The 13,634-nt window shown below is 35.7% G+C and overlaps 2 long non-coding RNA genes across 2 annotated transcripts in view; both read left to right on the top strand.

The window, feature by feature from the left end:
• LOC135967082 (uncharacterized) overlaps positions 1 to 13,634 on the top strand; it is a 1,183,085-nt gene that overhangs the window by 910,897 nt on the left and 258,554 nt on the right. The gene's annotated exons all lie outside the window — the stretch shown is intronic.
• Positions 1,808 to 13,602, top strand: LOC135967274 (uncharacterized). Its single transcript, XR_010581257.1, has 3 exons — positions 1,808 to 2,635; positions 4,038 to 4,123; positions 12,979 to 13,602. It is a non-coding gene; the product is annotated as an uncharacterized lncRNA (long non-coding RNA).

The raw sequence follows: 13,634 nt of genomic DNA, 5'->3' as shown, positions 1-13,634 counted from the left end.
TGTTGAAAGTGCGCTTCCTTGGTTGGCCCCACCCCACACATACTGGGTCAGAATCTCTGCAGGATGCATGTCACAGGTTCCAGGAATATACAGTTCTAACAAGTAAGTCCAGGTAGTATTCATATACACTAAAGCTTGATAATAATTTCACCTCACCTTGAGTATTCTTGCTCTCTCTCAAAATCTCAAAATTCTATAAGACTCACCACAGCTAAGCATTTCAATTCATCACAAAGACTTACTAATTTGGCTTTAATCACTATATCTGAGAGGATTTTTTTCTTTAGAAATTGCAGAAATACCATTTTAGTTTATTATTGCACAACTTGAAACTTTCCTATTCTGTCCTCTCTCTTACAAATGGCTTTGTATATCATACTGGGTCCTTTTACACAATTTAAATGAGGCTTGGAACAAAATAAGGTGAAATGACCTGAGCAACATCATCATACATTGCAATATGCTTGGTTCAGAAAGTTATAGGTGGAAGAACACAGGACTAGAGGTTAAAAAACTAAATTTTAACACTGGACTTCTCACTGTTCCTGTAACCTGTTGTCAATCCCTCTGGTTCATCTTTTTCTAATAATAATAAAAACCACAATTTATTAACCTCATAAAATTAACTTTCTTTTCTACTTCAAATGAGGCATTGGCTTGCAAAAGCCAATTCCGAAATTGTTTGGCAGTTCCTCCAAATATTAAACATATATCCACTCAAAAACTTGTACATGTTATTCATTATTTCAAAAAATGGAAACAAATATACATGGACTGATGAATGGAAAAGTAAAGTGTGGTATATCTATACAATAGGAAACTATTTGATAGCAAAAAAGAATGTAGTATGGATACATGGTAAAACATGGATAAACATTTTGTTCAGTGAAAGAAGCCAGTTCTAAAAGATCACAAATTGTGTGTTTCCATTTATATGAAATATTCAGAATATGCAAAGCCATAGAGAATTAAAGTAGGTTAGTGGTTGTCTAGTTGGGAGGGGGATGATAGAGTAACTGCTAATGGGTAGAGAGTTTCTTTTTGAGGTGATACAAATCTAAAATGAACTCTGGTGGTGGCTGCACAATTCTACAAATACACTAAAACTAATTGTACATTTTAAAGAGATGAATTGTAAGATATGTTAACTATATCTCAATAAAGCTATTTTTAAAAGTAAGGTATTAGAAAATAATGTATTTGACCAGGCGCAGTGGCTCACGTCTGTAATCCCAGCACTTTGGGAGGCCGAGGCAGGTGGGTCACAAGGTCAGGAGTTCAAGACCAGCCTGACCAACATGATGAAACCATGTCTCTACTAATAATACAAAAATTAGCCTGGTGTGGTGGTACGTGCCTGTAACCCCAGCTACTCAGGAGGCTGAGGCAGAAGAATCACTTGAATCAGGGAGGTGGAGGTTGCAGTGAGCCAAGATCATGCCACTGTATTCCAGCTCGGGTAACAGAGCAAGGCTCCATCTCAGAAAACAAAAAACAAAACAAAACAAACAAAAAACCAATAGATTATACAGGAATTGTGCCTATGGCTTATGTTGTTTTTACTTGAAGCAGTTGTTCATGGCATCGGTAAGCTCTTTTATTATTTTTAGAACAGAAACTTATTACAAGAGGAACAATTTACAGTTCTTCTGAGTATTGATATAAATAAGAAGTCTGGAAATTAGAAAATATGCTAATAAAAATATCAGGGTCATTATATATGGTTTTGGAATCTGGGCCAATCAGTATTGGTGTGATATAAATCAGTTCGTGAACATCATGATAAAGGAAACTGAAGAAGGTCAATCTAGAATGATACTTGCTGGATGGATTGAAAAAGTGAAGCTTTAGCAGCAAGTAGAAAAACTGAAGCATCAGGTACAGTAACTCATCCATTGAGTGAAAAGGTTCTTCCCATGTCCCTACTCTCAGAAATGCATTCTGAAATTTGGAAGAAACAAGACATTACACAAGTACATAGCTTCACTACCAAGGGGAAGGGCAAAATGCCATCTTTGATTTAATTCCAGGCTTCAGTCTCTAATTCTGTGGCACAGATAGCTCATGTATTCTTTGTTCCTCTGCCAAGCTCAACAGGGATAAGTAGCCTTGCTCTGGGAATATGAGTTTGATGATTGGGTTGCATGAACCCTGGAAGCCTGGAATATTCATCTGTTTCCATTTGCACATTCTTCTGTCCCTCCTGACTGCATCACTCCCCAAACCTACATGGAAGAGCTAAAATCAATTCTGGTAAATCTTAGCAGCTTCTAGCACACCCTGGTAGATTTCCTTCAGTTTAATATCTAGCATTAACTGGAAGAAACATGTTCTTACCCAGTCACTACATTTGTCAAGAAATAATGCTATGGTTAAATGCTGCATGAAATGATAGAGATTAACAGTAGCACAATACTAGACATTTCTTTTTTGCTATTCCAGTTAATGCCTGATGTAACCTCATGAGGTAGATGTTGTACCCCTGACTTTAGAGATAGGAAAACTGAACTTTTGGGAGGTTAAATAACTTACAGTCACATAGTCAAGAAGTGGAGATGGCAAGAGTTCAGGTCTAGGTTTGTCGGATTGCAAATACTATATCCTTTCTATCGTTTCACTCTGTTTGACTTTAAAGGCAAGCTTTATAAATAAGCTCATAACAACCTTAAACTTTCAGAGTCTTAGCAAATTATGGTTCAGATGGCAAGAAGGGCATGAATAAAGGTTTTGACATTGAAAAGAATGCTAACGTTGACTAAACACTAATTAGGTGCCAGGTGATTTCACAACAATAATTGTGAATGTTACTTTTTGTTTAGGCTATAGATGGGGAAAATGAGGCATAAGATAGCAAATTAACTTGGTAGTGTTCGCTTTTTTGCTTAATGGTATTCTGCCTGTCCCTATGTTCATTCTAATATTCGTGCTGCATGTGTAGAAAAAGAATGAAAAGACTTGAGCTGGAAAAAAAAGAATTACAAATCTAAGTAAAGCCACAACAGTTGATAGGATACATATTGCTAACAGTCTCAAAGGCCAATGTGAAGAGCTTTAATTTTAATTTGTAAATACCTTTTCAAGAAATAAAGGGGTTTGATCTGCCAGAGTAGTTATTTGAGAGTGTAAAATTTATGTTAGATTCATTGCCTCCATGAAGTCTATGAATTTTGTGATTCCATGCTCCTTATTCTACACATTTCTTTGTAGCAGATACTGATGTGTTCAAGAACTGAATTAAAAGCCACATACCATTCAGAACTATGTACCATAGTACCATAGGAGATAAGATTCTCATTCAACCTGATGGGTAGTGTGTTTCTGGGAGACCTTCTAGTGCAGACCATGTCTTAGCTATAACTTCAAGATCCAGTCAAAATTAGTAGGGTCCAAGACAGGGGATGGAGAGAAGATGATAAGGAAAGGGAGGAGTGTAAGGAGATAAGATTATTGTTTAGTTACAGCTTTACTCATCTATCAATAGGAGCTTTCTGGTCAAAAAAGGGTGGCACCACTTCCATTAAGATAGGCTTTAGAAGGTAGAGTAATTAAGCAAGTCTTATATACGGGTAAAAAAGTAGACAATGGGAAGTCAAAGAGACTTATAATTATTGACTCAAGAGAAAAAAGCATGGCAATATTTTCCAAAGTGGGTGATGTATAAGATAATTTATAGAGAATACATGCTTTTCCATGCTCAAATAAATTAGGAAAATTTATAGATAATCAAAATTAAACTGGTTTCTTGACTGTATGCCTTTTTAGAACTTTTATTGCCCTAATATGCATTTTAAGTCTCCAAGGGAAAAACATAATATGCAGTGTTTATTAAATTTATTTGATCTCAGATCACTTATTTATTTATTTATTTATTTTTGTGGAGCAACCTAAGGAATCAATGTTCAAAGAGACAGAAATTTGGAAATCACTGGTTAAAAGAAAGGTCTTTGATATCTAATGATATTAGGCTAAATCCCAACCCATTAGGAATAACTATAAAATCATGGGACAGTTACTCATATCTTTACCTGATTCCCCAGCTGTTAGAATGACCATGATACCCCAGAGAACTTTTGTGAGGATTAAATGGATATGCAAAAGCTCTCGGCATAATACTTGGCTCAAGGTAAGCACTCAGTACATGGTTTGCTGCTATTACTATTGTTAACATTTTTTAAAAAAGAAACAGAGGCTTATTGTTCTATTCAGTGAAGTGACATTAAGGAGAGGGGTATGAATCTTATAAATATCCATTTTGCAGAGATGCTATACATTATTTTAATGCTAGCAAATTTAAGGTAGAAGAGTGAAGGAAATTGTGTTGAGATTCAGAAGGAAAAAAAAAAACAAAACAGTCTCCCAATAAGAGACCAGCCAGTAGCTGCTTTCTTACCAGAAGTGCTGAGGTGGTTAAATAGTGTCCCTATTATTGCAGAACTTAGTGCAGTTGGTGAAAAGACAGTTAGATAATTGAGATGTTATATTTTAATCAAGAACAGGGTGACTGCCAGAATCCACAACTTTAAGATGTCATTTCCAAAGGCTGACCAATATCAGGTTATACAAAGTGTGGCAGGAATTGCTGGTTTTCTCCTTACCGACACTCTTTCCTCTAACCCACCTCTCCTTGTTTTCCTCACTTGGATTGGATGGCATTGAAGACAGGGCTTTATACCAGGGAATAACTCTTGGATACATTAATTATACTTTATCTTCTTGGAAAAAAAAAAAGATGGGTAGAGTTTGATGCAGCAAAGATAAAAAATGATGGTTCTATATAGAGTATAAAAATTTCTTTATGATTTCTGCATTCATTGCTTCTATCATATTAAACAAATGAAATCAGTATTCTACCTTTAATGTGTGTTGATTACTAATTTGAAAATTAAAATATTCTAACCTGAAGAGTCTTCAATCCAGGAAATCTATTATCTGTTTAACATTACTATTTACTGGTTCTCTAGTTTCATGGCATTAGCTCTCTGAATTGTTCTCTATTTTTTTTCCTACCTCCATACTTTCAACTGAAAGTCACTGGATTAGTAGGCAATCTTTCTAGGACATACTGTGTAATTTCCAGTCCTATTAGTGCTCATGTGATAATGCTGCAGTGTGTACAAGAGCTCTTTCAAACCAGAGGACACACATATTTTAGAGTGTTTGAATCTGTTCCAGGAGCTACCCCAAGAATGCTACATTTATATATCAACCGTTATCAATATAAGTGCCTTTTAGATTACTGCTTACTTATTTTAATTTTTTATGCCTAGTTACCATAGTTTCCTTTTTATTATAATAAATATCACTTCACCTTGGAAAGTTTCTTAGGATAGCCACTCTACGGGCTCAAATCCATTAGTTCTGTTTGCTAACTTGGAAACCGACCAAGTTCTTGGCCATAGTTTGAGCATTAAAAGTGCGTCATCTTTGATGAGGAAGATAAAAGTAGTCATTGTTGTGGCTTTATAAAGTTGTTAGACTAGAATATCAAACTGTTTCACAGCTATTCTATTACAATCACAGACTAAAAATATCTTCTTTCCTTCTTCTAAATGTTTTGACAGGCAGTGATGTTTTCACTAATGCACTCTTGTATGATGGCTTTACTTTTACTTGTGTCAGTCTTGGAAATAGAAAAGGAGAATCAGCATATTTCTGTATATATCATATGCCTGTCAACTTTTACACTATGCCTCCTTTATAGACATACAGTTTAAGAATTTTAGAATTCATCTACTTCTGTCACTTAACTTTTTCCTACTCATCACCAAAATAAAATTCAAAACCTTTAGTTTGAAATTTCAGCTTATTCACAATGTAGCCCTTCTTCTGCCCTCCATCTCCTCAAATCCCATGCTACAGACAAATGGAATGCCCCCTGTTCTCAATACACACCATTTAGTACCAGCATGCCTTGATAACTGGTCATTTTGGTCTGAAATTCCTTCTACTCCCTTCTTTTGTCTGACTAAAATCCTACTGAGCTTTCTTACTCGAGCTTATATAATAGTTTTACCCAAATGAGCTCAATTGTTCCATCTTGTCAATTCTTGTCAATTCTTCATGATCCGTCTCTAGTTCTAGGATGGAAATAAAACATTTCCAAATTTAAATCTCGGTTCCAACACTTATTCTATGTGCTTTTGAAAAGGACCACAGAACCTTCTCCTCATCTGTAAAACTGAGGTAATATCTATATTGCCAAGGAACCCTTTCAAAAAGCAGACTTTCCAGTTCTCTTAGATTAAAAAAAACTCATTATTCCCTTATGTGTAGAGATCAACTGTCATCAATTCTATGATCTTCTCTTGTTATAAACCCCAGCTTTGAAAATGCTGTTCTCTTAGTTCAGACCCTTAAAGAGCTACATAATAACTGTGTTAAGGCTCTATAATAAATGAACTGATTATCAAATGGGTTGGTTAAGTGTGAACTGTCTGTTAGAGATTAATACTTATTAGCAAAACTACTACTAGTAAAACAAAGACATTTTACAGTAATTAATAATTTACTGAAGATATCACTTTGTATCATTATCTAGATTGTTTTTACCATCATACACTAAGATGTTACAATGGATTTAACTTATTTGGATTGATTGTTTTCAAGAGAGACAGTACTTGTATACTAGATAAAAGCATGGATGCTGAAATTAGGCCTAGGTGTGAATTCTTGCTTAGCCACACTGTAGCTTCATGACTTTAGATAAGTTACTAAAACCCCTGAAACTTCAGTTTTTTCATTTCCAAAATAATAATCCTTATGATTTCTATTTTAGAGTATGTTGTGAGGATTATAAAGAACATATAATTATAGAATTCAGAACAAGTTGAGCACTCAACCCACTGTTAGATTTGCTGTAACAAAACTCCTTCTCAAGCTCCACATTCATCAACTGAAGTTTACTTTGCACCAAACCAAAGATATATATGTATATATACATATATTTTTAAAATAAAAACCTTTATCTTTTTGTTTGTTTGTTTTTTCTTTCTCTTTGAAGGATGCTATTACACAGAAGGCAAAAACATAAGATTAGAGTTAGCCCATCCCTTTCCAGACCATAACTCAAGAGTTGCCAAGATCTGCCAGTTCTCCTTTGGCCAACTCTGCTCCCGCCCAGTTAATCCAGCCTCCGTGAGCAGTACCATATCAGGGCCACCTGTCATACCTCACTTCGATTATTCTCACACCATCAGCCTGACACTCTGCATTCTACTCCCTCCCTTTCAAATCAGCTTACATCCTACCATCAATTATATTCTGTTTCACAAACATATTTCTTCCTTTTTTTTTTTTTTTTTTTTTTGCCTTCTATGTTTGTACTCATTTTGTCCCTGGAGATTTTGATTGTGGCCTCCCATCCTCCATGCTGCTTATAAAAATATTAATTCTTTTGTCTTAAATTTTAATCTTTTTTGAGTGTTTACTTACTTTGTGTCAGCAGGTATGCTAGGTACTTTGACAAATGCTGTCTAGCGTATCTGCTTCTCACAACCACAGAAAACTTATTAGGTGAAAATATTTTTATCCCTTTTTGACAGTGAAGAAATCAAGGCTGCAAGAGGTTAAGCACTTTGCTAACATTCATAATAGCTGTAAAGCTAGGATGAGTTCAGGACATTCTAATTCAAGAGTGCTGTCTCCCAAGCTCTAAGAGAAACTGCTGTATTGCTCAGGATTCTCTAGAGAAACAGAACCAGTATGAGACACACACACACACACACACACACACACACACACACACAGAGAGAGAGAGAGAGAGAGAGAGAGAAATAGTTATTTTTGGAACTACAACAGTTGGCTCACGTGATTACAGAGGCTGAGAAGTCTCATGATCTGACATCTTTAAACTGGAGAACCAGGAAAGCTAGTGGGGTAATTTAGTTCTAGTTCAAAGGCCCAAGAACAAAGAAGAACGGTGTTCCAGGATAGGAGAAGATGGATGCACCCACTCAAACAGAAAGGAAATTTGCTCTTCCTCTGCCTTTCTGTTCTATTTAGACCCTCAAAGAATTGGATGCTTCCCAACCTCATTGGTGAGGGAGATCTTCTTTACTTGTTTACCAATTCAAATTTTAATCTCTTCCACAAACACCCTCATAGACACACCCGGAAATAATGTTTTAGTAGCTATCTGGACATTCTTTAGCCCAGTCAAGTTGACATTCAAAATTGACTATTAATACTCCCTTGCCTTGAGTGACTTGCTCAAATTTTCCTTTTCTTGATCTTCTCTGGCAACTTTTCTTTTTTTCTGTCTGTAACCAATTTATGCTATTTTACAGGACTTGTCATATCTTGTTTTTTAGTGCAGCTTTTGCATGTATAGCTAATCTTTTTTACTGTGTTCTTAATTTGATGAAAACTTACACCATTTCCTTTTCAACTTTTATTTCTTGTGGTGTCTTGCACAGTCTTATATAAAGCAGGTATTCAGTAAATGTAGAATTGAACTAAAATGAATTAAATTGATTGCATTGATCCAGTGTTCACAGTTATTTAAAAGCAGAACCTAGAGTTGAACTCATTCTCCTAAAGCACACTGTCCTTAAAACCTCATACTGTGCAAAGAAAACAGATGTGGATTTTGATTTTACCTCTGCCACTTAGCAGGACTGTGTCTTTGGGTAAGCCACTTTACCTTTCCTGATACATAAAATGGGAAAAAAATATCTATACTGCAGGCATGAAGCGGGAAATTGAAATAAAAGGTGTATGTTAGCATATGCTTGACCCCTCCTGGCAAACAATAAATGGTAGTTGCATTCAGTCTCACCTTTATATTACATAACAATATAAGAAATAGAAACCACAGCCTTGTTTCCAGTGATTTTCTTTTCTTTTTTTTTTTTGGAAACATTGAAATGAGAATGAGAAACTCTGAGTGAACAAACAGAATTGCTTGTAACTAGAGTGACTGTCAAGTCTTTTGTGAAGCATCAGCAACCTTAGAAAGCTCTCCAGGTATATTGGAAGAATAGTTGAAGCAGTTATAAATTACAACTAAGACTGAAAATCCCCACTTTAGTTTCATTCCAATTAAACTTTAAGTAGTTGGTTGACAGATAATGTTTGGGAAAATTAAATAAATAAATAATAATTTTTTTAAAAAAGCTTCATCCAGAGCAGAACATTAGCGTGAGTCCAAGAGCATTGGGATTCAGATATGTGAGGCTGCCTGTGAAGTGGCCGTCTTAGGAAGGGTGACCCAGAGCAACCCTAACCATGAAAGACAAAGTGGCAACTAAAACAGGAGATAATATTCAGAGAAGTATGTTCATGGAAGAGCCATCCCACTCTGTGTCTTACCCTGGCACTTAAGGCTCTTTGGTCTTCTCTATGAAGTAGGTATTCTGGCCTTCTGCCCCCTAAATTTTATAAGAAAGGAAATAGAGCTTCATTTTGTTAGTACAGATCATCTAATCTCTGCTAATAGGATATCCATAAGATGGTTTCAGGTAGGGACTATAAGTTTACATTTTAGACGAATGAACAGTGCACTATGAAACAGAATAAGGTATCAGATGTAACTTAGAAATCTACTAAAGATATATTTATTCAACAGATATTTGTTGTATTCAAGTATCAGAGGAACAGATTCTGACTTATCAGAGGAACAGAGGTCATAGCTGTTGAATATATGTCATGTATCAAGAATAATGCTATAAATTTAGTTATAGTATTAAAAAAAGATATGCTGCATTCTCAAATATCTCTTGGTATGTAGGAAACAAAGATAAATGAACAATTACAAATCATTGTGAGAAGTCCGCTGCTACAGAAAATTACTAAAATACCATTCTTTTTACATTACCTTAGGTACTATAGTAAAGCTTCTGTTTTAACCCATTTAATTTTTCCCAAAACTTTATTGGGTAGGTACTATGTTTCCCCTAGTTTAAGATAAGAAATTCAAACAGAGAAGGGAATCAGATTTTGTATAAGCAACACAATGTCAGAGGTGAAGTTTGAGCCCAGCTTCAAAGTCTGTACTTTTAAATTCCATATATACCATACCCTTAAGATGCTGTTGGAAATTGCGTTGCCAGAGAAAATACAGCATATCAAACTAAATTAAATGCAGATAAACAGCAAATAATTTTTAGCTTATGTATGTTCCATGCAATAGGTGGTATATGTTTATATTTTTAAATATTTGATGTTTTGCTGAAACTTAAATTTAATTGTGTAGTCTCTAGTTTTATTCGCTGAATCTGGCAACCTTACTTGAATTAAAAAGAAGTCTGGCCATGGCATGGGAGAGACCGAATATAGAGATAAAATGTTTAAGCCACTTTGATTTGAGAGTCATATTTTTTGTTTCTGGTTTTATTCCTTGGTTGCATTTTACATTTATGCAGTAAAGATCATGTTGCACCATGTATTGTTGCCTGCCTGATTTCATTATTATATCAAAAGCTACTCTTATGCCAAGAAAAGTGTGTAAATAAGAAAGATAATGGAACGAAGATAATAGAGCATGTCTCATTGGTTACTCTAAATTAAATGATGTAATGTAACTAAAGTCTGGCTGTAGTGTCTGGCATCTGGCAAGTCCCCAGTAAAAGATGATATTGGATATAGTGGAGTTGTTATGTTGGTCATGAATATTAATGTTTTTGCTACTGCTGCTACTTCTATAGTTATTACTGAAATAGTAAAGTGATAGTATTGATTCTCACAATAAAATCCTGATATAGCCAGGGCTGAGAAAATGATGATCATTTTCATGATGAAAAACTTATCAGAGGAACAGAGGTCATAGCTGTGACTCAGGTCTTCTTCATCCTAATTCAGCTCTTGATCTACTTATTATCATAGATCTAGCATATATGGATATAACAGTTAATTTTATGTGTCAACTTGACTGGTCTATCTCTGGGCTATATCTGGATGCCAGATTTCTGGTTAAACATTATTTCTGGGTGTGTCTGTGAAGGTTTCTGGAAGAGGTTAGCATTTCAATTGATAGACTGAGTAAAGTCAGTAGCCCTCCCTAATGTGGGTGGGTGTTATCCAACCCCTTGAGTGCCTGCATAGAACAGAATTATAGAAGGTTGAATTAACTCTCTTGAGTGCTTGAGCTGTGACATCAATCTGAAGCGATCTATAGTGGTCTTGTTCTCAGGTCCTCAGACAAACTGAACAAACTGAAATCTATACCACTAGCTCTCTAACTCTTAGGGATTTTTTTTTTTTTTTTTTTTTTTTGAGATGGAGTCTCGCTGTGTTACCCGGGCTGGAGTGCAGTGGCACAATCTCGGCTCACTGAAAGCTCTGTCTCCCGGGTTCAGGCCATTCTCCTGCCTCAGCCTCCCGAGTAGCTGGGACTACAAGCACCTGCCACCAGGTCTGGCTAATTTTTTTTTGTATTTTTTAGTAGAGACGGGATTTCACCATGTTAGCCATGATGATCTCGATCTCCTGACCTCGTGATCCTCCCGCCTTGGCCTCCCAAAGTGCTGGGATTACAGGCGTAAGCCACTGTGCCCAGCCAACTCTTAGGGCTTTTAATTACACTGCTAGCTTTTCTGCTTCTCCAGCCTACAGACTATAGAACTTCTCAGCCTCCATAATCTCATGAGCCTGCATCTTACATTAAATCTATCTATCTATCTATCTATCTATCTATCTATCTACCTACCTACCTACCTACCTATCAACAAGTAAAAGGTCAAACAAATGAACAAAACCCAAACTATCTATACATAAATTACACGGGATTTAATATGAATTACTCCTATACTGACAGATTGTTTACTCGTAAAAAAACTGGTCAAAGTATAATAAGCCTATTAAATTCAACTGGTCCTGAAATAATCCATTGTCTCACAAAAATTCCAAGAGAATGGGAGATATATATTAAAGTAATCCTGGAAAACATTTTATTAAAATTAGAATGTTTAAGTGAAAATTCACTCATTGAGAGAATATATTTGAACATCTTTCTGTATTAAAAAATTCATTACAAATGGGACCTGTACACAGAACCATCAGTTTGGTTTGTTATCCTTGAGGAGTTTATAGTTGGAGGAATGGAGAAACACGTAAAAGAGATAATCATGTCACCTGCATGACGTCAAACGCTGCAGCTTTCCAAGTACTCTTTCGTTAACTATCACTATAGTAGTCCCAGCACTCTTAGGTAGTCCAGTCCACCCTTCACATACTCTCTGAGGATCCTGAGACATTTGCACATTTTCTCTTCTAGAAACTCAAAATCCCAATAATACTAAAATACATGCAGCTCCCTGGCAAAGCAAATGGCATGCCTCAGAGCCTTTGCTTATACTGTTTTGTCTGTCTAGAAAGCTCTGCCCACTCCACTACTTGGCTAACTTTGTCAATAAAGTCTTATTCAAGCTATTTCCTTTTCTTAGCCTATTCAGTCATTGCTGTCATGATTGATTTTTAATTATTATTTATCAGATAATGTACATAAAAAGTAGCATGAAACAGGAGGGAGGATATTGATTGGCTTAAGCGTTCACTCATCAGTGTGCCTATCCAGGTGATGCTAACTGCTAGGTAGGTTCCCTAAGCCTAAGTTTTCTTATCAGTAATTTAAAAAGATATAATAATATATTAATATAATTATTATAAAATCAAATTAGAAAACCAGAAATGCTCCCATGAGGTGTATAGTACAGATTAATTCAATAAATAATAAATATTATAATTTATTTTATTAATGAAGTCTAGTGAGGAAGCTGATTGAAATTTATAAAATTTTGAATAGGCTGAATTTTAAGCAAAATAATTTTGTAACATTCATATAAGGCATAGAAATTCTTCTGAAATTGGCCAACAATCTAGTGGTAGCTCTTCCTACAGAATAAACAAAACTCTGTTGTATTGTTCTAGTAATCTATTGCTCTGAAGCAAACCATCTCAAAACTTACTTGCTTTAAGCAATACCTGTCATTTATCTGCTCACAAATAGAGTTTGGCTGAGACAGCCCTTCTTGGATCCACCAGATATCCAGGGAGGCATACAACAGGGACTTGCAGGAATCACTTTCAATGTGGCTCACCAACATGGCCAGCAATGCAGACCACGACCAGCTGTTTCTCTCCACATGGGTTTCTTCAAGGACTTATTGGGCTTCTTCATAGCATGCCAGCTGGATTTTGTGAGTAAGCATCTTAAGAGACAAAAAATGGAGGCTGCCAGTTCAATAAAGCCTGTGCCAGAAACTGGTATAGCATCACTTCCTCCACACTCTTTCAGTCAATCAATCACAGGGCCTAGATTCAAGGAGAAAAACATAAACCCTACCTTTTGATAGAAAAAAATTTCACTTGAACACTTTGGGAGTATTTTTTTAAAAGTACTACATCTCCCAAACCTCCTGGCAGTCAATGCCACAGCCAGGATTTAACTGCAGGCTTATTTGATGCCAAATAAGTCATTTTACAAAGATTATAAACAGACCTAAGGAGAAATATAGCAGGTTTAAGTAATTTCCCATGGGGAAATGAAAACTCTGAATCCAAAGTCCTTAAATTAGCTACTACACCATGGTTCACAAGATGAAATGGACGGGTGCATGGCAGTGCATTTTTCCATTGTGATGCTTTCTATCAATAAACTGTTTGTAAACAGAAATAAATTTTGATGTAGACCTTGTAGT

This window comes from Macaca fascicularis, chromosome 14, assembly GCF_037993035.2.
Source record: "Macaca fascicularis isolate 582-1 chromosome 14, T2T-MFA8v1.1".
In the NCBI taxonomy this organism is placed as follows: domain Eukaryota; kingdom Metazoa; phylum Chordata; class Mammalia; order Primates; family Cercopithecidae; genus Macaca; species Macaca fascicularis.
This window is presented reverse-complemented; position numbering and strand designations above follow the sequence as displayed.